The sequence below is a fragment of the Kogia breviceps genome, chromosome 8 (genome assembly GCF_026419965.1).
Source record: "Kogia breviceps isolate mKogBre1 chromosome 8, mKogBre1 haplotype 1, whole genome shotgun sequence".
Classification (NCBI taxonomy): Eukaryota; Metazoa; Chordata; class Mammalia; order Artiodactyla; family Physeteridae; genus Kogia; species Kogia breviceps.
The window spans coordinates 34,758,392-34,782,335 of NC_081317.1; the positions used below are offsets into that span (position 1 = coordinate 34,758,392).

Consider the following 23,944-nt stretch of genomic DNA (forward strand, 5'->3'; position numbering starts at 1 on the left):
AACGCCTACTTCCGGCGGCGCCAGAGACGCGGACGGGTCAAAGGTCGTGCGTCCACAGCCCCGCCCCTGTCGCGCGGGCGTATGGTGCACGCGGAAGTCCGGGTGCGTGCGAAGAGCGTGGTGTGGCTGGGCGCTGGGGTCCGAGGCGGACTGGCTGGTCGGCGGCAGCCGGTAAGTGCGGGCCCGCAGGCGTCCGGGCGTCCTCTTCCGCCTACTCCAGGCAGTGGCGGTCTCGGGTCGCTGCGGCGGCAGGGCGGGCACGGGGCTAGGGGAGAGCCGGGGCTGGGAGCTGCTGCCGTCCGAGCGTAGTGTCCTGACCGGGTCGTCCGTTTCTCAGTGCGGACCCGGGATCCTCAAAGAAAAAGGGAGTGAGGATAAAGGGAATGTAGAGTTGAGGGTTTGTTTTTTCTTTGTTTCCCCAGTGTGGAAAGGAATGGAAGATGTTCAGTGCACCTGCACGTGACCCCAAAATTTAGTCGGGAAGCTGGGTGTTTCACCTCCAGTGAAAGCAAGTGGGCGTGATAGGAGAGGCTTGGAAAAAGATCGAGCAGGGGAAGAGAGAGATGTCGGCATCTTCTCTCCCTCCTGCATAAGACCCTTCCAGTATGTAATCACTGACCTGGAGAAATAATGCCCGAGTACAGAGTACGGGGCAGAGTTCCAGGTGTCACTGTGCACCCAACCCCCACGAGCTTTGTGATTCATCGCAAACGGCCGATCCGGAAGGATGAGTAAACTCCGCAAGTACAGTCGTGGTACAATATTAGTTGAAGCGCTCAAATTGGACTTGGGCCTGAGTGGGTCTCTCCCTTCAGGAAGCATCCGTTGGGTTCTTACTTTAAGGGACTCGAGAAGTCTTGTCAGCTCCCAGCAGTAGAAGAAACCTTGATCTTTTAACGCCCTGATCTTCAGCCATTTGTAATACGTGTTTAATTATTAGTCACAGGAAATAAGTGACCATGGTGCTCAACAGTTTGGATAAGATGATTCAACTCCAGAAAAACACGGCTAACATCAGGAATACCTGTGTTTTGGCTCATGTTGACCATGGTAAGAATCCTTTCTAAATGGCTTATTTTCAGTAATTAAGGGGGTGCCTCTTCGCATGTGTCAGTGGAGTGATGCTCTGGGCAGCAGATGAGAGTGATGCTTGCTAAGCTGCAAGTCTTATTTCCTTTAAAAGTGTGCTGTGGGAGGAACACAGCTAAGTAGTGATTGTTATTCTTCTATGCAGTATATTTTGTTGTCTTTTAAACGAAAAGTTGAGTTTTTAAGTATTTGTCAAGTATTTTGAAATGGCTTTGTAATATAACACGTCTGTAGCCTTGACGTAATATCCTCAGAACCTGTGTTACGTGATTGTTTAACTCGTCCGATGTTTTTTGTTTGGTTGGTTGGTTTTTGTTTTGGGGTACGCGGGCCTCTCACTGTTGTGGCCTCTCCCGTTGTGGAGCACAGGCTCCGGACACACAGGCTCACGGGCCATGGCTCATGGGCCCAGCCGCTCCGCGGCATGTGGGATCTTCCCAGACTGGGGCACGAACCCGTGTCCCCTGCATCGGCAGGAGAATTCTCAACCACTGCGCCACAGGGGAAGCCCTGTGAGATGTTTTATATTTTGATTGGTACAGTGTTTTGTTTTATCACTTAAGAGTCTGTGCATTTTGCTCTGTGTAAATTATGCCTCAATTAAAAAAAATTTTCTGTCCTTAAAAAACAATGTTGCTTGACGGATTTTAAAGTGAGGTTGATCCGCAGGGTTGGCAGTACAGATTACAGCACTGTGGAGTGCTGGAATCTGTGTCCTTCCAGGTGATGTTTTGTTCAAAGTTCTAATTAACATGCCCGTTGTATCTCGCTTCACTTAGTATAGGTAAATAGGAAATATTTACTAAACCAGTTCTATGGTTAGATGTTAAATTTGTTGATACAATCTACCTACCTCACCCTTTAAAAAAAAAGAAATCGATTTAAATTAATAATTGTTACTTTAACAGGAAAAACTACTCTGGCTGACTGTCTTATATCTAGCAATGGCATCATCTCCAGTCGCCTGGCAGGCAAGGTATGTTATATTTGATATATACCTGCATTTCAGTAAGTATTAGCAAATTTACAATGTGTTGAGTCCTTCGTTGTGTTCCTAAAGATCGAAAAAGTATGAAGCATAGTTCATGCATCTAAGAAGCTGGCAATTCATTTAGCAAGATAAAATAGATTGTTGAGATAAAGTTATTTCTAGATTGCTTTATGTTACTTTATATTAATATTTTATAAATGCAAGAATGAGTTTTTGCAACCAATCATTTGAAAACCTGGCATGACTGTGGAAAATTTCACAGGTGGAAGAGATGCTTCACAGTGGGTAATAATGTGGATAAAATGCATAAAGGCTAATTTGTGGATTGTGCTTGATTTGAGTGGAACGTTTGCCTATACTGAGAGAGAAAAAGGTGCAGGTAGAAAAAATGTATCAGATTACAGAGACCTTGAAGGCTAACCTAAGTACCAAAGAAGGCTTCTGAAGCCTGAGGGTCATGATGAAGATCATGTTTTACGAAATGAAATGATAGAGACCTTTGTTTTTAACTGTGAACTGAAAGAAATTGGAATAATTTATTTGCAGTAGAAAGGTAGAGATGTTCCTCCCTTCAGTGAATTTACAGTATAGTCATCTGGATTTATCAGGTGACTGGTAACATAGAGAAGAGGAGACAGAGAAGCAAAATTGAATTTAAAAAGTAGACCTAAGATACTGAAGGAAGACTTGGGCACTTGAGGCACATTGGGTGAGGAACTGGCCCAAGAAACTGTCTATAGAAGGCTAAAAAAACTGGGTTGAATGAAATAATAAGGTGCTTTTATTTTTCCCAGTTGAGAAGTGAGAAAAAAGTACAATAACTCTAAAGTGACTAGATGAAAGGAAATAATAAACCATAAATTAATGAAGTAGAGAAAAGATCAATGAAGCCACAATTTGTTCTTCAAAATGATTAATACAGCTAACAAATATGATACAGTGATGGTGGACACGTCATAATACATTTAAAAAGTGAATCATAATGTAAGCTATGGACTTTAATTAATAATAGTGTATTGATATTGGTTCATTAATTGTAACATGAGGACTTCCCTGGTGGCACAGTGGTTGAGAGTCCGCCTGCCAATGCCGGGGACACGGGTTCGTGCCCCGGTCCGGGAAGATCCCACATGCCGCGGAGCGGCTGGGCCCGTGAGCCGTGGCCGCTGAGCCTGCGCGTCCGGTGCCTGTGCTCCGCAACGGGTGAGGCCACAACAGTGAGAGGCCCGGGTACCGAAAAAAAAAAAAAAAAAATTCTAACATGTACCACACTACACACTTATATAAGATGTAAGGAATAGGGGGAACTGTGTGTGGGAGGGGATGCTTGGGAACCTCTTTACTTTCCAGTCAATTTTCCTTTTCTTTTTTTTTTAGTGTGAGTGTGAGTGTGAGTGTGAGTGTGAGAGTGTGTGTGTGTGTGTGTGTGTGTGTGTGTGTGTGTGTGACGCGGGCCTCTTACTGTTGTGGCCTCTCCCGTTGCGGTGCACAGGCTCTGGACGCGCAGGCTCAGCGACCATGGCTCACGGGCCTAGTTGCTCCGTGGCATGTGGGATCTTCTGAGACCAGGGCTCGAACCCGTGTCCCCTGCATTGGCAGGCAGATTCTCAACCAGTGTGCCATGAGGGAAGCCCCTGATGCCTTATTTTTTAAAAACTACCTCTCACCTTTTAAACGTCCTCATTCTGTGATCCAGTGGATGGGTCAGCGGTCAGTTTATTTCTTTTCTCTCCTTATTTTTATAGATTTTAAGAGATTTGTAGCCTTCTTTTTTCCACACTCATGTTATTAGTCTGTTTTCATTTGAAGATTACTTTAGTGTCAATTCTAGTTGCTCTCTGGACTTTGTCTCCAGTTCCTTCACCCCTTTTTAAACCATTTTATTAAGGTTTACTTTATGTATCATCACCTTCAGTCATTCCAGGTCCCTTTTGTCTTTGTGGTACAGTGTTGTACGAAAATGGCTATAGGTCCCAGGGAGTTGAATGGTCTAATCTTTATTTCGTTGAACTGTATGACCTTGGGTAACTTGCTCTCAGAGTGTCCTAGATTGCACAGAGCAGAGGCTTAAGCTAGCTTGGGTTGGGGTGGGATGGCTTATTGACAGAATATGTGTGAAATGATACTGGGAACAATATTCATGAAAATCCAAAAGCAGGAGCATTATTGGAGTGACATCTCAAAGAAACTGAAAGCAGATGTTGATTCTGGATCCAGGACGGCTCTAGAGACCATCAGTAAAAGTTAACAGATCTTCCCTCTGGGACTCCACTGTCATCCTTGGGTTGAGTTCTCTGTTTTTATCTGTTTTCATCCTGTAAGTCTTTTCTCTGTTTTATAGCTTTTGCCTACCCGTAGTGCCTCCATCTTCATAAACTCCCCTTTCCCTGACCCCTCCTCTCAACTCCTGTTTTTTTCCCTTAGTTCTGTTGCTTACTGCTGCTTTCTCCTACGTTTACGAGCATACATCTCAAGAGCAGGATGTTGCTCAGCTTGTCTTTTGATGCCAGGCTATGGCAGAGGTTGCACCTACGGACTGCCAGTCTGTGGTCGGATGGTCATCTCCTAGTCTGATCAGTGGTGACTGGAGTGGAGCCATAAAGTATTCAACGTGTTTCTTTGTGACCGTGATGGCCTAGAAGGGGCTGTGGGTTAGGCAGTCTCCACACTTGACAGTTAGAGCCTTGCTTTCCACATCTGCAAAATGGGGGTGGAAGTTTGGGATGTTGACTGAGACATGTTCTCAAAACATCCGAGAGATGAGGTACATTCTCATCCCTATCTCAGCATTGACGCTCTGGAATGGGGCATTTCCTGCTGTGAAGGTGGGACAACCTGAAGGGGATCTCCCTTCTGGAGGAGGGAGACCTGATGGTTGAAGAAACTCGGCAGGTGATTTTTGTGTTTACCACTTCTTCCCCTCCTTCCCATGCCCCTTCCAAATGCCCTGTTAGTTGAGGGTCTCTGTACTAAATGTTAATGAAGTGCTTTCTGGTTTTGACTCTTAATTTAACCAGCTTTCAACAATGTGTTCAAATCCTCACTTGGATTGAAAGATAAGGTATTTTTCTAGTTTAAGGTAAACAAATAAGCTTCCCAAAACTATGCATATTACAGATAGAGTGTTGAAAACCATCAAGGTGATATTCTTATCTTAGCATTTTCAAGGGCCCCAGTTCTTCCTTGAGAAAATGCAGCCTCTCTCATCTTTACATTGGTGACTAAAATTTGGTACAAATGTTGGGACCATATTGTTAAATCTTGTTATTTTCCTATTTCTTAGCCACCTCTCTTTGTGCCCTTCCCACAAGGATACTATACTTTTATCTGGTCATTTCAAGAGTTAGGAAATAATCCCAATCCCAATATACATTCTATAAAAAAAAATCCTAAGAGGATGTAATACCTTTGAATCCTTTAGCCTAGGATGCAGCTATAGATGAGAGAAATGTATTCAGATGGATTAAATACTTAGAAATTCCTGGACTATTGTTGTCAGAAGGCCTGTTGTTGTCATTTCTACCCTGTAGTTTACAAGTTTATATGTATTATAGAAAATTCAGTATGTTGTAGAATATACATTAAAACACAAGACTGAAATAAAAATTACTTCTAGTTTACCACCAGTTCTTTTATACTTTCAGTTTTTATGTTTAATCCTACCATAATTGTACACGTGTATGTGTATACATGCAAGCTGTGAGGTAGATGTCTAACTTAACTTTCCCCCCAAAGAGTTAACTACTTATTCCAACACCAGCCTAATTTGATTATTAAGTACTATATTATTAGTTCTTGACGCGGTGCTGGTGTCAACAGCTCTGCATGAATGAGGCAGTCTGGGTGGGACTGTTATGAGCTAGAGAGCAGCCTCTTTCCACCCATGAAACACCCCCCACTACCTGGCCGGGGGGCTAGTGCTAGTCGGCTGCAGCTGACTGATGCCCCGTATTTTTCTGTTTTGTTTTGTTTTGTTTTTTCAAGAAAAGTTGGCATCAAGATTTTTGGTAAAATCCTCCAATTTTAAAAATACTGGTAACTTATTAAAAATTGGGGGCTTCCCTGGTGGCGTGGTGGTTGGGAGTCCGCCTGCCGATGCAGGGGACACGGGTCCGTGCCCTGGTCTGGGAAGATCCCACATGCCGCGGAGCGGCTGGGCCCGTGAGCCGTGGCCGCTGGGCCTGCGCGTACGGAGACGGTGCTCCACAACGGGAGACGCCCCGGCAGTGAGAGGCCTGCGTACCGCAAAAAAAAAAAAAAAAAAAAAAATTTCTAAAGCACGATAGAACAAATTGCAGTGGGCTTTAACTTACAGGCTTTCAGTTTGTACTTCAGGCATATGTGCTAGCTAGCTAACAACCTGGTTCAGTGGGATACTCAGTATTTACTCAGGTGGCAGCCACACTGTAGCTTGGATGTACTCCAAATGTGGAGACCAAGGATATGGCAGGGCTTTCTGCAAAGAGATCCATGTGCAGGTTCACCTCTTTGTAAACACCTCCATAGGGGTTTGTGGTTGTGGGCAAGTGGAGAGTTTACACCCATGTTGGTTTCAACTCTGTGGCTCTCTGGTCTTAATCTCTTAAGACTAGGCCGCGGGGAAACTGATTCATGCCATCCAGATTCACACAAGGCCAACATGTATCAGTCGCTTCCCTTACCTTCCAGATATGTGAACATTAACCCGAGGTTCTGATTTCTGTCCTCTTCCTTTAGGACCCGGGTGGGAGGGAAGGGTTCCATTGTCCCTTGTTTGACTAAAGATCAGATTATTTCATCTTAACATAATGAATGCTTTACCTTGTGAAGTATTCAGCTGATGCCAGATCTAAGAAAATGGGTGCACGATAGTTGGATTCTGAGCCAGATGCCTCATATGCATGATTTTGTTTACTCCTCCCAGCAATTCTGTGAGATGGATGTTATCCTCATTTTACATATGTGCAAGATGGAGTTCACAGGGGTTAAGAAACTCCCCTGAAGACAGAGTAGTTAGCATGTGGTAGTAGTCCTGGGAGCCAAGTAATTACATTTGCAGCCTCGTTGTTTGCACCAGGAGTCTTTGGAAATCAGTCAGTCCCCGGTCCCCGTTCATTAATGACTTTGGCACCTGGCTCATCGTTTTCCTTTTTACCCAAATCCACCAGGGTAGCTTTTACCGTTTCTGAAAATGACCTCTCCAACGGCATGGCTTCATCAGTAGTGACGTGTAGATCTCCACTTCACCCTCCCTCTGGCATGGCTACTTTCTGGATTTTAGCATCATCCAGAACTGTTCATCTTTGACATTTCAAATTCAAATACTCCCTTCTCCACAATCTTTACTCTTCCCAGCTCTGTTGCCTGCGTAGCGAGGTACCCATTCTTTGATTTCAGAAAGCCCTTCAGTCTCTTGAGCCGCATCACTGTCCTTCATTTACTTCCTGCCTCATACAACCCAGATTTGTCTTTTTGCTGACAGTCTTGCCAAGGTCCTCAGTTTGCTTTCTTCACCTTCTGTCCTCCCAGTAAAACTCTACCCCTGATAGAGCTAACTCTCTACACTTTTTTCTCCTCATACTTGCACTGGGTTCTCGGCTGGTCCTCGGGCTGCTGGCAGACTTCCAGTCTGTTGTCTGTCTGGCCTTGCTCATTCTCTGCAACAGCTCTCTTAAACCTTCTAGTCTCTTCCAGTCCACCTCTCAGTCCCTCTCCCACAATCTCAGCGGACATTTTTACATTCCATTTCACAGAAAACGGGAGAATTCTCTCAACCTTTTGCCACTACCCCTCAAACTGTAACATTATTAGTATCCTTGCTTGCCTCCTGTCACTGTGAAAGACTGGTGCTCTGGACTTATCTCCTTTGCCCTGGTGCCTAACTGTCAGCTTTTAAGCATGCTAAAGTCTCTCATCTTAAGTGTGTGTGTGCGTGTGTGCGTGCGTGCGTGCGCGCGCGCGCATCTCTCTGTCACTCTAAGTCTTAGTCAAAGGTGTGCCGCTGTTACCGTTTCAGTTGTTCTGACAATAGGCCCCATGCTTTATGGTAATGGCACATATTAGCAATGTGAAATTGAGTGAAAGATAGTTGGTCCTTGATCTCTGACTTTCTCTCCAGGGTGATGTGAACATAGAGAAGTTCTGAGTAGGTTGCAGAGGTTTAGAACCCTTATATGGGTTCCAGGAAGTGAACATCAATCTTTTTTCACTCCGGGGTTTCTTATTCTGGTTCTTAGCCAAATGAACAAACAAGTGTTGTTTCCTCTGCTGCAAAGTGTAGAGGCATCTGTGACCTTCATGGGAAGTGACTAAGGTGGTAGATAGACCCGGGTGTGTTTCTGTCTTGCAACTGCTTTTGTGACCTTGGGTAAATCTCTTCCCTTGTGGGGGCTTTAGCATGTTTAGGAAATGAAGGGTTGGGCTGCAAAAATGCTGAATGATTTCAAGAATCTCATAACTTTTGTTTTATGAGATGGGAGCGGATAGAACCCTGAGCCTTGCTAGCACTGCTCACTTTTCTCTGGTTTATTTGGTTGGGACCCTGGTGCTTATCCTAAAGGGTAGCTGTGAGACTGATGCTGTGAGACCTGACAGTAAAAGACTCGATTAAGGAGGCACACGGGGCCATTGTTCCAGGGCACTGGTTCTTTGACTTTGTTTAGAGATGTCCACAGTGCTCTCTGGTTGGAGTCTTCCCTGGTGGGTGCATCAGAGCCAGAATTCCTTAGAAAGCAATTTGCATGAAAAGAGGAAGCAGGGGAAGGAGTGGTATTGAAGAAGGCAGTCTTGCCGATTGATGGCAGAATTTCCCACCAAGCCCACTGCATTTTGGAATCCTTAACCTAGTGTTCAGAAATTCACTACCAGTGGAATCTTGGCATGTGAGATTAAATATATGCCATCTTGAGGATCGGGGTTAAAGGTATGACTTTGGAGGTAGATGGGTTGGAACTTTCACCCTTCCATTTTGAATTCTTTGATCTTGGGCAATTTACCTTAGAGTTGGATTCTAGCTGGATGTTCTTCAGAAAGATAACTTACTTTTCCGTGCCCTAGCTTCCTGCTCTGTAAAATCGGCCTAATGGTAGTAACTACTGCAAGCGTTGTTGTAAGTAAACATTAGATAACGTCTATAAAATGTTTAGAACAGTGCCAGATAGTGCCCAGATAGGCACTCCACAAATGTGAGCTGTGGCTTTGGTCACTACAGTGTTGTTGTTTTATCATTATCAGTGTCACACAGGGTACTAATCAGGTCATCAAGTTGTTAACATCACACTGGGGAAATTCCTTTAAATGGCCCCATAAGTTATAACATTCAGCCCTGTAGTAGTTCTGGAGCACACAAAAGTTGAAAAACACTGAGTTAAGAGGAGGAGCAAAAGTAAAGTATAGGTATATTCAGGTGTTTGATCATTTAAGTAATTATTATGCCATTAAAAGAGAATTGTATCAGATTTATCAGTGAATGGGGAATGAGTGTAGAATTCTAATGAACTACCTACCTGGCTGGTTTACTTAATTATCTTTTATTGATAATATGATGTCTCTGTAACCTAGGGTGGCCAGGAGTTCTGGTTTGCCTGGGACTGACTTAGGGCTTAGTGGGACGTGGGACTGACGTTGGCGTTTGATGGGATGTGAGACTTTCAGTGCTAAAACAGGACACATAGGCATGAGTCATGCTCTCAGCTTACAACTTTGTTGTGAGGATTAAAGGATACTGTATATCAAACGTGAGTGCACGTAGCACACTGCTCGGCACATAGTAGCTGCTCTTTAAGTTTGTGACTTAGAATTGACTGTAAGTCTTGCTGTGCATATTCACACACTGCTCTTTGAGAAGTTGTAGGGAAGTAGCTGGCCACCTGCTTTGTGTCTTTTCCATTAGTTTCTTGTAGTCCCAATTCCTAATCTGCACAGTGAGTAGAGGAAAGTTTATGTTGTATGGATATTTTAAGGGCTCAATCATGTGTGATTAGCACAAGTGTTTAGCACAGTGCCTGGCTCACAGTAGCTCTTGGTAAGTGGTTACTAGATTATTAGAAAAATACAATCCTTTAACCTTTTATACCGATGCTGTTTGGAATCGATAGTTCCATCGTTGGGAATTCCTAAATTGGAATGGTGGCTGTTGACTGAGCTTTTGTCTTCTTTAGCTTTATTCAGTCATTTCTTAGAAGCTCTCTGACTCTGGGTTGCCAGAGGAAGAGTACTGTATACCTGCACAACTGAAAATGTGTGTCTTCCAATTTCATTTCAGGTGAGGAGGAGTACCTGAGTAATCTGATAGACTCACCAGGACATGTGGATTTCCCCTCAGAAGTATCGACGTCTGTTCGCATTTGTGACGGGTGCATCATTGTAGTGGACGCTGTGGAAGGGGTCTGTCCGCAGGTAGTGGATTGTAACGTGGAAATGTTTAACTGGTTAAAGAAGGTGTGGGGAGAGAGGAGGAACTCACTGCGGATGACTTTGTGCCACTTGGGATATTTCACTGACCATCGGAAAGCTGGTTTTACATTTCATGTTCGATACATTTCTGGTCTGTGATGGAGATACATCCCCCAAGTTTTGAATAATGGGACACCTCAGAGATCTCAACAGTGTACTTCCTTCTTTCCTTTCCTTTCTTTCCTTCCTTCTGTCCTTTCCTCCTTCTCTCCTTGACTCTTTCCCTCTTTCCCCTTCCTTCCCTCCCTCCCTCCCTCCCTCCCTTCCTTCTCTAAGGCCTACATAGGTTACAAGCAGTGGACAGCGTTATCGGGACAGTGGAAAAGGTACACCTTTATTTCCAACTCAGATAAATTTTTCTAGGAAATCCCCTCTATTTTCCTGGCAGTTTGAAATACGTTGTGATCTTTAGTAACTCCGCAAGGACACCGAACAAAGTCCACATTTTACAATCTAAACACTAATGTAAGGCTTGGGTCCTCTCTCATGTACAGGGTGATGAAATCCCAAATATTCTGGGCTTTTACATAGCAACATTTTGGGATTTTACCATTTTTCCACTATTGTCCTTTATTCTGCCCGAGGTCTAATCCAGGATCCCACATTGTGTTTTGTTGCCTTGCCTCTCTAGCCTCCTCTGATCTGTGATGCTCCCTCAATTTCTTCTTGTCTTTCATAACCTTGACACTTTTGACCATGACACTGGCTACAGGTTTTGTAGAATGTCCCTCAATCCGGGGTTATCTAGTGTTTTCTCAAGATTAGAGCGCGGTTATGCATTATTGCCCTTCTTAATGCATACTAACAGGGGGAACAATAGGTCACTAAGTCCTATTACTAGTGACTTGATCCTTGGTTCAGGTAGTTTCTGCCAAGTTTCCTGTCTATTAAGTTCCTATTTTTCTCCTTGTAATTAATAAATACTTATTTGGGAGACAACCCTTTGACACTGTACAAATACTCTGCTTCTTCTTAAAGTACTATCCCTCAATGTTAGCGTCCACTGTGCATTGTGCCTACAACAATTATCACGAAGCTGTTCTAACCGTGACCTTCTATTTCCTTCGTTCCTTCTACTTCTGCTAAATGGAATCCTCTGGAAGGGAAGAGTTGTCCCTTCTTCCCCATTTATGCACTTTATAGATATCCATATAGACTCCAGGGGATGCATATATATCTAGACATAGTTATAGATATCTGTATCTACATATATATCAAGGGACTGAAATCCAACACTGTCATTATTTTGTTGCTCAAAGCATGCTAGCTTTGGCCATTGGGAGGGTTAAAAGGTTGACTGCGTATACACTGATCCTTGAATATGCGTGCACGCGCGTGCACACACACAGGCAATTTTTTTTTTTTCCCCTGTATCTATGCGTTCATACTGAAACCTTGAATGCCATTCCAGCACACAGGGTCATTATTATATGGTCCGTACCTTTTTCCTGTTGGTAAACTTCTTTCTCTGACAGGGAGAAGCCAGGCTTTCGTTATCTGCAATATATTTTCTTGGTCGTAGTTTCAGAGCTGCTAACACATACCCCTGTGAAAGCAAAACAAGAAATTACCAACTAGAGTACACTATTTGTATAGCATTCTTTTTGTCTACTGCCTTATGGTGTCCAGTGAGAACCCACTTCCAGAGTGACTTAGGTCATCCCCTTCCTTCCCACCCCCTGCAGTGTGGTTCTGTGATTCATTCGTAGAACAGCCATCCTCATTTATCACGGTCTGCACTCCTCCTTGCGTTCTCCCCGCCTCTTGGTGACAGATTTTCTAAATCTCGTTTAAAACTTTAAAACAGGATGTTTTTCAGCTCTCATAAACATTTTTTCCTACCACAGAAAGTTGGTGTTGCCCTCGGGAAACCAATGTTCTGTTACTTAGCTTCCTTTTAAACGTGATTTGATGATTAGAAGTCTCAGTCCTCTAGCCTACCATGCCCCCTCATCACTCAGCACACATCCCGCGAGGAAAACCAGCCACACATCAGGGGTATTTACAGACCCCGGTTGGTCACACTGGCCTACATGTCAGGTGCTCCGCTGGTTTCCTTCCCTTCCCCTAGGAGGGCCCCGCTGCTGATGCTACCCTAATTTTCAGCCTTGGCCTAGACTTGACAAATGCTCCCAGAGAAGTACACAGTTGGCCATCTCAGCTCATGTAGGAAGGGCTCCCCTCGGTCTGTAATTTTAGTTCTTTGCTTCCATTAAAAAGAGATTTTTTAAAATTTATGTATCTTTTTAAGCTGTTTCAGTGGAAGTAATGGCTTTCTGCCATCTGCTATGTCCTATCTGGTAGCAGAACTGAGAACTTGTTACTGGCTACTAGAAAAACGTTAATGAAGCTCCTCAGTCTGACAAGCAAGACTTCACAATCTGATCTCAACCTACATGTTTGGAAGCATTCACCGATCTCTCAGATCCTGAAATTTTCTGGTTCCCACCATGTTTGCTGAACCACCCTCTTATCTTTCTGGCTGTATGATTTTTTTGCTCGCCTCAACCTAAGCTTTTAGGATATCCCTCCTCTTTCTATATATCAATACTTACTAGTCCGTGATGCATTCCCAGACTAGCCTGGAGTGATATCTTGCTTAGTCTAAGCGTTTGCAGCCCTAATTGTTCCATTACTTTTCTTGTGAATTATTCGCCTCTTCTTGTGATATCTCCTGTTTTGATTTCTCGTATGACTTACCTAATTCTTCAGGCTATTACCGCTCTTCTTTCTCAACTCAACTGTAAAGTTTCTAAATGTCAACAACGATGCTCAATTCAGATCTTTATTCCTTATAGTTCCCAGCACACAGAAGAGTCATCCCTAAAAAGTATCACATCAAATACTGACCTATTTTCATTATCTACATGTTCATCTGAATGACTTTCTAAAGCAAGGCTGCTGCTAGGGGCAGGTATGTTTCTGTGTCTAAGAGCCACCAGTTTCACAGAACCACGTCTCCAGAATCTACATGTCACCCTTCTCACCATCTTGTAGAGTTTTTCGTTTTTGTTTCTAATCATATCCCATTTCTGCCTTTGCTCTGTTCTTTAATTCTTCGGTGACAGTGAGAGAGAGTCCCTTCCCATTGTGATTTCTCTTCAGCTACAGACCTGTCTGTCCTGCCGTAGGTATCTACAAAGCCTGCAGTACAATCATCACGCAGAACAACGAATTATTCCCTCAGCCCTTAGTATTCGTTGTCCCATGCCCGAAAACCTGGAAATACAAGGATCCCTGTTCCTCCCTAGGGAAGATGAGGAGAGAGAAGGCCAGAAGGAACCCAGGGATCCTCAACACTGGATTACGGGAGTGGAAGTACAGGAATCTATAGGAAACCCAGCTAATGAGAAGCCAGAACTAGTGTTGGTGTGTGTGTATGTGTGTGGCTCATATGTAAATAGTCACAGCATCAAGGAGTATCACTATTGTTGTATTTTTCAATAAACTTTGTGGGGAAAAAAAGAGAAAAGAAAATCTCACTATGGTTGTTTTAAAAGACCTAGTACAGACCGTTCACCAATTACCTTTTATGTCAAATTATTACACAATACACTGTCTCCTCTGCATACCAATAAATACATAACTTAGCAATTACTGTATGCTGTATTAGATTCTAACAATATATTTATTCACCATGTGCATTGTCTTAAAAATGTATCCTTTGTACAGATCTCCCTCCTGGGCTGACATACAGATCACAGCCATACTGATACCATATACTTCAGTTACCCATTAAACTGGTGAGAGTGACACTGAAAGAAAAAGTATATATTCTCTTATTACCGGTTTAACGTATACATCATTACTTTTACTGTGGATGGCATCACTCGTACAAAAGGGTTGTATATTAGGACATACCCGTTCAGCTATATCACATAACCAGTGAAAAGGCTGTAAGCCTAAATATGCAATTACATTATTAACGAAAAAAATATGAACTAACAAGATAGCCTATTGTGTAAAAATAAAGGACCCCACTCCCTGCCCAAAAGCAACAGACTATTATAGACTCAGACTGATTGGGGCGGAAGAACCTGGTCATACGTTGTACAGTCCTTACTCTTCCAAGTCAGTTGCCAGGAGGCAGGAGGTATTCCAGGCTGGAAGTCTTGGAGGAGCAGGTTGCCTAGGTGGTGCTCCAACACTGTCTCGCTGGGTGGACAAGCCTATTGTATTCTGAGGTTCAGTATCAGGGACCATCTGCTAACAGATGCAAGCTTCACCCTCTACTCCAGCCTTTCTCAGTATAAAGGGAGTATTTTGGTTCTCTACCTGCTCACTCTTTTGCTTTATCGCTTGGTTCAGAACTTGAATGGAGAAGAGGGCTGCTCTTTATTTGACTTTCTCAAAGGCTCCAGTATGCTCAGTAGAGTTTCAACCCATGCTGGGATGGAAGGAAAGGAACAGTGCCGACTAAATGTGGCATAATGTGACACATATAACATAATGCTTGTTCAGTGGTATCCTTTGCTTTCATGGCTGGAGACAGAGAAAACTAATTAAGTGGCTGAATTTGGACAGGAATCCAGGCCTCTTAACTCTCCATCAAGCCAACAGTCCGCTTTTTTCTCACTATACAATACTATGTAGACAACAGGGAAAAAAGTTTTTTCCTAAGCCACGGAGACTTACGTTTGGCAATGCACCAAAATCATGATCTGATGTTAGATCTCAAAGCTGGAAGGAAGGTTTTGGTTTTTGGCTCTTTAGTTTTTGAAATGGCAAGTTACCTTTATAGGTCGGGACAGTACCCAACTTCCCTTTTTTAACGTGTCTCTCCAAAGGCCGAGCTATTGCCACACGCTGCACTTTACAAGAATGAAGATGCCGTGTGCAGGTGGTACCAAGATCAATCTCCCCCTGCTTTGGTTTATAGTACTTCTGGTGCATGGCGAGGCTGTCTGACTATTTCAGAAGGACGAGAATCCGACCTGAAACATATAAATTTGAAACATAGCTTCACAGGTTCTTTTATTTCTAAGTATTTCAATGCAGTATTAAAATTTTCCAGACTTTTTTTTTTTACTTGAAAAGTCTAAGAAGATATTAAAATGGTGATGGTTGATAAGCTCCTTGAAAGAGATTATTGAATTCCTTTATGTCCTATCCAGTGAGTAAATATAAGAAAATAAATGTCAGAGATCCTAGTTTTCGAAACATCTTTACAGTGGATCCTCAGTTAACTGGCTCTTACATAAATACCATCTTCAAATTACTGAATGTTTTCCTAACCCGGAAGGAAATCTCAGGTTAAAGATTTAATGAATCTGAAAACAATTTTAACTCTATCGCCTGGGTCCACTTTGTCAAAATCCTTCTTCATCCTATTAAGGACTCTAATAAACGATTTGGGCATGCTCTCCTTGTTGAAGTCACGCTGTCTTTCTGCTCACCATTAAGTAATCAATTAAGGAAAGAATTTAACGTCTAAACTCTGGCCTTTAGACATATATCATATTCAGAGTATTGATGTGGGTCGGAGTCATATGGTACCCTAGCCACCCTGGGCATTATGTAACATTATGTGGCAGAGGTGGTACTGCAGACGCTGAGGTTGTCTGGTGGGGTGGTGAGACCACGGACTCAGACCGATCAGACTCCCTGGGTCCAAATGCTGCCTCTGTCATTCACCAGATTTATCATGTGGGATAACTTTACCCTGTCTATGCTCCAGTTTCCTTAGATATCAAATAGGACAAGAATACCATCTACCTCACCGGGTGGTTGGAAGGACTGACACATGCACGCATGTACAGCATACGCATGAGTGTTCAGTACACAGTAAGGATGATATGTTAGCTCTACAGATGACTACACGTCTTCAAAATGGCTATTTTTCTCTGGGACACTATGGACTGTTCCACTCACTGCATCACTTATTTAAACCATCCTGTATTAATCAATATTTTCTGTTTATGTCCATAAGCTCCAAAAACCAAAACTCACTGAATCCCTTTCTCCAGTCACGATGTGACCTCTCCGACTTGTTAACTCCGTTGCCTCACCCCCATCAACCCACTTCAACCCGGTTGCCAGCACTGTCACTTCTCTAACACAGCTTGAAGGTGCGCCGTGACTTCTACGTGATTAAATCCATCAGGCGTTTTTAGTCCTCATCTTACTTAACCTCTCAAGTCGTAATCGACATTATTGCCCACTCCCTCTATTTCTGAGAAATTCTCTCTCCCTGCCTTCCTCGCTATTTCTTCTTGGTCTCCTACGCAGCTTCGCCCTCCTGTAGTCCGTCATGAAGTTGGGCAGTTCCTCGACACTGGGGCCACCCACTCTCCCCTTCTCACCCAACGTTCCCTCCTGAGGACAACGCCTCTTACTCCCACAGCTGCCATTACCAACTATGTGGAAACACCTCTCATACGTCTCCACTCAGACCTCCTCTCTTAGCTCCGTACCAGTCTTTACAGTGGCCTGTTGGATATTCAGTGGCACCTCAAAACTTAGCAGACCCCTAATCAAACTATTTCCCCCCAACAAATCTGGGCCTATTGGCTTCTTCCCTATTTTTAGTGACTGGCATCACCGTCTCGTCAGCTGCACTCAGAAACCTAGGACTAACCCTTCACGCCTCACCTCCCTCCTATATTTCGTTCATCATCAGCTCCTGTCAATTCTGCCTCTTAAATATCTCTTAAATCCGCTTTTCTCTCTCTCATCACCATCCCAAGCTTTCATAATAGCTCATTCAAATCAATTCAATACCTTCCTAAACTCATTTACTAGTTCTCTCTCCAATCTTTTCTTACATTGCACCCACAGTCATCCTGTCACACATAAATTTGATCAGGTCATTCTTGCCCTCATCTCCCTAGCCTCTTCCTCACCCCTCTATCGTATCCCCCCCTCAGCAAACAAACACACAAACAAATAACAAGAAAAAAGAAAGCTTCAGTGGCTTCTTATTGCTCTAAGGATATAGGAAAAAACTGAACACGGCCTCTCTCACTAGCTTCAAATCACACCGTGCTTCCTCTTGCTTTTTCTCTGCTCCTGCTGGCCTTCTCTGACCATTTCCTTCTTTCCATGCTCCTTCCTGCTACAGGCTGCTCTCGCCTTGGAAGGCACTTTCTTACAGTCTTAATCCAGTTAATTGCTTTACAGCCTTCAGATTTTAGCTCATTCTTCTCACTTCCCCGATAAAGTCAAGCCTCTTATCCCGGATCCGAAGTTACCTTGCGCCTACCCGTCACAGATCTGATCACTGTTGCTATTTCATACTTATTTTGAGTGATGTTTTTGACTGACACCTTCACGAGACTGCAACGTCCGTGAGCACAGAGATCATGACTGCTTTGCTCACCACTGTATCCCAGGTGCCTAGCATAGCACCTGACACTTAACGAATGCCCATGAAATATTATTTAGTGGATAAATCCCATACCTCTGCTTCTCAAGACATCTGAGTTGTTCTTTGCTCTTCCCAAATACCAGCTAGAGAGGAATAGGCTAAAATGCAGTCAGGAAGTGGAGAGGACAGAGGAAGCTTAGAAGTCTTCGTTTCTCTAGTAAGATTAGTTAGGAGTTAGAAAGTTTACCTCCAAACCCAAAGCTACTTTCTATGGAGAAGTAGTAAAGGGTAAATGCACTCTTAGTCATCTGATACATCCTAAAACCCTTGACGTGTCTGGAATCATACCTTCAGGGCAGACTTCCGGCCAACTCTGGCGATCATCTACTGTGCGACAGCTGTAATGCTATAAAGGATCAAAAGTCCTGTACAAGTCCAGACATCTGCTCTTTACGCAGTCTCTTCCTATATTACAGAAAAGTATAGAACAGAATGACACATGATTCTGTGTTGGTACAGATGAATCAGCAGCTTCCTGCTGCCTAGTCAACGTGGTCCCCATGAGGGAGTCAAGCAAGACTTCCAAACCCCTTGAATATGGCTCTTGGAAATACTGCTAGTTCCCTAGTCAAACTACGAAGAAAAGATCTAATGTTTTAGGAAGTGGAAAGACGATGATTTAAGAAATGGAAGTTTTGCTTTTGTTGGCATATTTGAACCTTTTGGGAGTTGGGACATTTCTTTCTTTCTTTTATTTTTTTATTTTATTATTATTATTATTATTATTATTTTTACTATTACAGGCTACTTGAACAAGGCAACTGAGAAAGCCCAGAATGGAAAAGCAACCGCCTTTGACAGAGAGATGTGGCAGGTTAAACTTTCGCCAGTGACCAGGAAAGCTGAGCTTCCTGATTTCCCACACTCGCTTCAAAGGGGGAGGATGTCTCATAACGTCATCAGCCTCTTGCCTGGATACTCCATGAGGAAAAATCTAACACATTTGAAAGGGGTCATCTTAAAGAGGTCTTGTCCTAAGAATAAGCCATTGGGAATGTGGATGGCACAGGACCTTATAGAGTCCTTCTAATGACAAAAATGTTTCTATCTTGATTCAGTTTTTTAAACTTTTCTTTTTATGGCTAGTCCCCTTTGGGGATACAGTGAGTGAATGTGTGTTTGGGACTAGGCTATTTTCTTTTGTAAAATTTTTTTTTTTTTTACTAAAACAAAGTTTTTTTACATCATTTTATAGTATCTCGAAATAACTTTGTGTGCTTTTTTTCCAAATGGAGAATGATGCAGGTGTGTAGTAGTCAGTGTTCTCCAGAGAAACAGAACCAATAGGATGTGTTTATTGAGCGAAAGTGATTTATTGTAAGGAATTGGCTCATGTGATTATGGAGAATGACAAGTCCAAATCTGCAGTGGGGGCTGGCAGGCTGGAGACCCAGGAGAGCTGATGTTGCAGATAAAGTCTGAAGGTCATCTGCTGGAGAATCTCCTCTTTCTTGGGGGAAGCTGGACTTTTTATTCTATTCAGACCCTCAACTGATTGGACAAGGCCCACCCACATTAGGGAGGCCAATCTGTTTTACTTAGTCTATTGATTTAAATGTTAAACTCATCCAAAAATACCCTGAGACACACATCCAGAATAATGTTCAACCAAATATTTGGGCTCCCCTTGGCCCAGCCAAGTTTACACATAAAATTAAGCATCACAAGGTGTGAGGGAGGGACACACAGACTCACCTTTTGATTAAAAAAACTCACCTCAAGTGCATCACTTCTCTGCAAGCCTCTGGATGGTTTGCTCCAAAAAAGTAAATGTGTAAAGCAACAAAAATAAATACACAGGATCTTAAAAACAAGGAACTGAAAGAGAGTCAAATCCTTTTCACCAGTAAGACAAGGCAAGTGATATCTGGAGTGGAAAAATCAAGAAATAGCAATACAGGCACATTATTTGGCAATATGGAAGTAAATACAAAAAGAATGAGCAAATAGAGCTGAAATGACCTGCCTTTGCAAGGGTGACCAGTGATACAGATTGACCCAGGGCTCTCCCAATTTTAGCACCCATTCAAGCCCATGAGACTGGCAAAATATTTTAAAGGAATTTAAAATATCAAGTGATGTTACCAAATGTAAAATAGATAGCTAGTGGGAATCAGCTGCATAACACAGGGAGATTAGCTCGGTGCTTTGTGACCACCTAGAGGGGTGGGATAGGGAGGGTGGTAGGGCAACTCAAGATTGAGGAGATATGGGGATATATGTATAGCTGATTCACTTTGTTATAAAGCAGAAACTAACACACAATTGTAAAGCAATTATACTCCAATAAAGATGTAAAAAATATATATATCAAGTGATGACTAGGCCGCAAAGAAGCAGAAATTCTTATCTTGCTAGTGGAAGAATAAATTGGCAGAGCCACATGAGAGTAGTTGGGCAATATCTGGAAGAACTAGAAATGTCCTTCCTTATGACCAAAAAAAAACCCAAAAAAACCCAAGACCCCCGAACTCTTTCTCACATTTGCAGCAAAGTACAAAAATATATTCACAATGTAGCACTATTCATAAGAGGAAAATAAAACCCTGGAAACATCCCAAAATGTCTAGAATGAGGAATAAGTGAATAAATTATACAATAGAATATTACAGTGGATAAGATAAATGACCTAGAGCCATATATATCAATGTGCATACATCTTAAAAAAATTAAATTGATAACAAATACAGTTTCAAAGTGAAACATAAGCTGGAATGCCATTCATGTAAATTTTAAAGTAAACTTTTTATTGAAGTATGTGTAACTATATGTGTAACTATTAAACCATGCAAAATAATGTTTTGCAAACAAACAAGATTAGGCTAGAAGAAAACATACCAAATGCAGGATAATGACTACTTATTACTCTGATAATGGGACTGGGGTGGGGGGGATGGGGCTCAGAAAACCAAAAAGGGTGATTTTAACTTTATCTCCAGGGCTTTCATGTTAAAGAGAAAAGACCTAAAATGAAACGTCTAGATTGGTTTTTCTGTGTAATGGGTATAAAGGTGTTTATGATATTATTCTCTGTAACCCCCTGTAATTTTTAATGTCTCAACATTTTAAAAATTGAATATGAAATATTTACTATGAGATCCCTCAAAAAGGTGAGACTATAAAAATTTAGTAAGCTTTTTTGTTTGGACAAGCTTTCTCTCTGGAGAGAAAGGATGAGTTAATTAATCCTAAATCAAACAATGTTAAATAACTAGTCTTTAAGAGCTGAGAAAATAATATATTCTGATGCTGAGCACATTAGGCTGGATTTCCCAGAAGCAATGCCTGAGTCAATGGTGAGTAGGTAAGTTATTTTGAGAAATGACTCCAGAGAGCAGAAGTGGAGGACTGTGGATACTGACACAGGAAAGGAAGGAAAGACAACACGAGGGTGAATTCTCAAGCCACTCGTCGCGATGGGCAACGAGGACCAGGTTCCGCCACGACTTTCTGTGGAGCCGTGGGAAATCGCTCTGGGAAGCACCTCCATCAGCACCTGTTTCTCAGTGACCAAAGGCTGCCCCACAAGACGACAGCACCCTCACATTCCATGGGTGCCAGGGAGGTGCCCACGGTGTCCAAGAGGCCCTGGTCAGAAGCTAGAGATAAACCACGAGGTGGAGCAGAGTGCTGCCAGGTGTTCCGTGCATGGAGCTTGTTGCTGCACCAGTTACTGGAGGAAAATACAGGCGGAGTGGATATGAGAGAGGCAGGCACTTCGAGTGCCTGATCCGGGGAGAGCATTTTCATTTGCACAAGGTAATAACCAACCTACACTCCAATAGTAAGGATGGAAGTCAGACATTGGAAAATGCTCCCAGGCTTAAAGGATATGAGCTCCAAGAAGGATTAGGAAGGAAGGAAGGATGGCTGACTTCCTGGAGACTTTATTGGAAAGGTACCAGAAGGATCTTTCCACAGTGATAGACCTGAATGGAAGAAGGAGGATGTCTGAGACACTGTCTTGACAAGCCAATAATTTTGAGATTTTGGTTCTAATTGTAGATTCTCTTTTCCTTCCCTCCCTTCCGCTCTCTCCCTCTCTTCCTTCCTTCTTTTCTTCCTTTTCATCCCCACAAATCTCTTCAGTCCTTTTATATCATAGTCATCTTTTCTAAGTTGTATTTTGAATCCTATTCAATTTAAACTCATATTTACAGCAGAAAGTAGGTTGATACCTGGATATTCTTAATAAATAATTTGAGACAGGGAAGGCAGATATTTAATCTGATTCCTTCACTAAGTGGTACTAAAAAAATTGAGTTTTCCTTATTTTCAGCACTGAAATGCTTTAATGTGAAATCCATTCCTTTCATAATTATAAACAATGTGATTTTGGTCCCTTTATTTACCAAAGTTAAATAAACATTTTTAATATCTATGATGTAGTGTTTTTCTTTAAAAAATAAGTTTATTTTTTAGGCATTTTAAAAAGTTATACAAATTTACATTGTAAGTTTCTCCTCTCCCTATTCTGTGCTCTCCCTTCACTGCCCCAAGTAAAATCTGTGTCTTTGGCTTTTCTTTCTTTCTCCCCACCAACATAATATAGCATCATTAAAATATATTTTTAATATTGCAGTATAGATAATGTACAATATTATATGTTACAGGTGTACAATAGCAGTGATTCACAATTTTTAAAGGTTATACTCCATTTACAGTTATTATATTGGCTATACTCCCTGTGTTGTACAATATATCCTTGTAGCTTATTTATTTTGTACATAATACTTTATACCTCTTAACTCCCTACCAGTATCTTGTCCCTCCCCCTTTCTTTTCTCTACTGGTAAACACTAGTTTGTTCTCTATATCTGTGAGTCTGTTTCTTTCGTGTTGTGTTCACTCATTTATTTTTTAGATTCCACATATAAGTGATATCATACAGTTTTTGTCTTTGTCTGATTTATTTCACTCAGCACAGTGCCCTCCAAGTCCATCTATGTTGTTGCAAATGGCAAAATTTCATTCTTTTTTTTATGGCTGGGTAATATTCCATTGTATGTACATACCACATCTTCTTTATCCATTTGTCTATTGACGGACACAGGTTACTTCCATATCCTCATTATTGTAAATAGTGCTGCTATGAACATTGGGGTGCAAGTATCTTTTCGAGTTAGTGTTTTTGTTTTTTTTGGATGAATAGGCAGAAGTGGAATTGCTGAGTCATATGGTAGTTCTCTTTTTAGTTTTTTGAGAAACCTCCATACTATTTTTGATAGAGGCTACACCAATTTACATTCTCACCAACAGTGTATGAGTGTTCCCTTTTCTCCACATCTTCTCTAACATTTGTTCTTTGTCTTCTTTTTGATGATAGCCATTCTGAGAGATGTGAGGTGATATCTCATTGTGGTTTTCATTTGCAGTTCTCTGATGATTAATGATATTGAGCATCTTTTCATGTGCCTGTTGGCCACCTGTATGTCTTCTTTGGAAAAAATGTCTATTTAGGTCTTCTGCCCATTTTAAAAATTGGGTTGTTTGTTTTTCTGATGTTGAGTTGTATGAGCTGTTTACATATTTTGATATTAACCCCTTCTTGGTCATATCATTTGAAAATATTTTCTCCCATTCAGTAGGTTGTCTTTTCATTTTGTCAGTAGTTTCCTTTGTTGTGCAGAAGCTTTTAAGTTTGATTAGGTCCCATTTGTTTATTTTTGCTTTTACTTCCTTTGCTTTAGGAGACTGAGTGAAAAAAATATTGCTACAATTTATGTCAAAGACTATTCGGCCTATGTTTTTTTCCAGAAGTTTATGGTTTCTGGTTTTACATTTAGGTCTTTAATCCATTTTGAGTTTATTTTTGTATATGAAGTTAAAGGACATCCTAATTTCATTATTTTATATGTAGCTGCCCAGTTTTCCCTGCACCACTCATTGAAGACACTGTCTTTTCTCCACTGTATATTTTTGCCTCCTTTGTCATAGATTAATTGACCAAAGTGCGTGGGTTTATTTCTGAGGTCTCTATTCTGTTCTGTGTTTTTGTGCCAGTACCATACTCTTTTGATACTGCAGCTTTGTAGTATAGTCTGAAGTCAGGGGGAATGATTCCT

At 42.0% G+C, this 23,944-nt stretch overlaps 2 long non-coding RNA genes across 7 annotated transcripts in view; one reads left to right on the forward strand and one right to left on the reverse strand.

Annotated features, from left to right (window-relative positions):
* Positions 1-18: 18 nt before the first annotated feature.
* The window catches only part of LOC131761263 (uncharacterized), a 106,999-nt gene continuing 83,073 nt past the window's right edge, over positions 19-23,944 (reverse strand). Inside the window, exons 7-11 of one of the 2 annotated variants that reach the window (XR_010841928.1) lie at positions 19,596-19,746; positions 18,168-18,284; positions 15,247-15,447; positions 11,955-12,059; positions 19-352 (exon numbers count right to left, since the gene is read on the reverse strand). This is a non-coding gene — a long non-coding RNA (uncharacterized lncRNA). Of the gene's footprint in view, positions 353-11,187; positions 12,060-15,246; positions 15,448-18,167; positions 18,285-19,595; positions 19,747-23,944 lie in introns of those variants that run through there. The other variant, XR_010841927.1, reaches the window with a different exon arrangement.
* Positions 30-22,718, forward strand: LOC131761260 (uncharacterized). Of its 5 annotated transcripts, none has more exons than XR_010841921.1 (5): positions 45-171; positions 941-1,050; positions 1,998-2,065; positions 10,323-10,456; positions 18,623-22,718. It is a non-coding gene; the product is annotated as an uncharacterized lncRNA (long non-coding RNA). The 5 variants fall into 5 exon arrangements; XR_010841920.1 differs by lacking the exon at positions 18,623-22,718 and adding an exon at positions 13,645-14,158; XR_010841922.1 differs by lacking the exon at positions 18,623-22,718 and adding an exon at positions 13,765-14,158.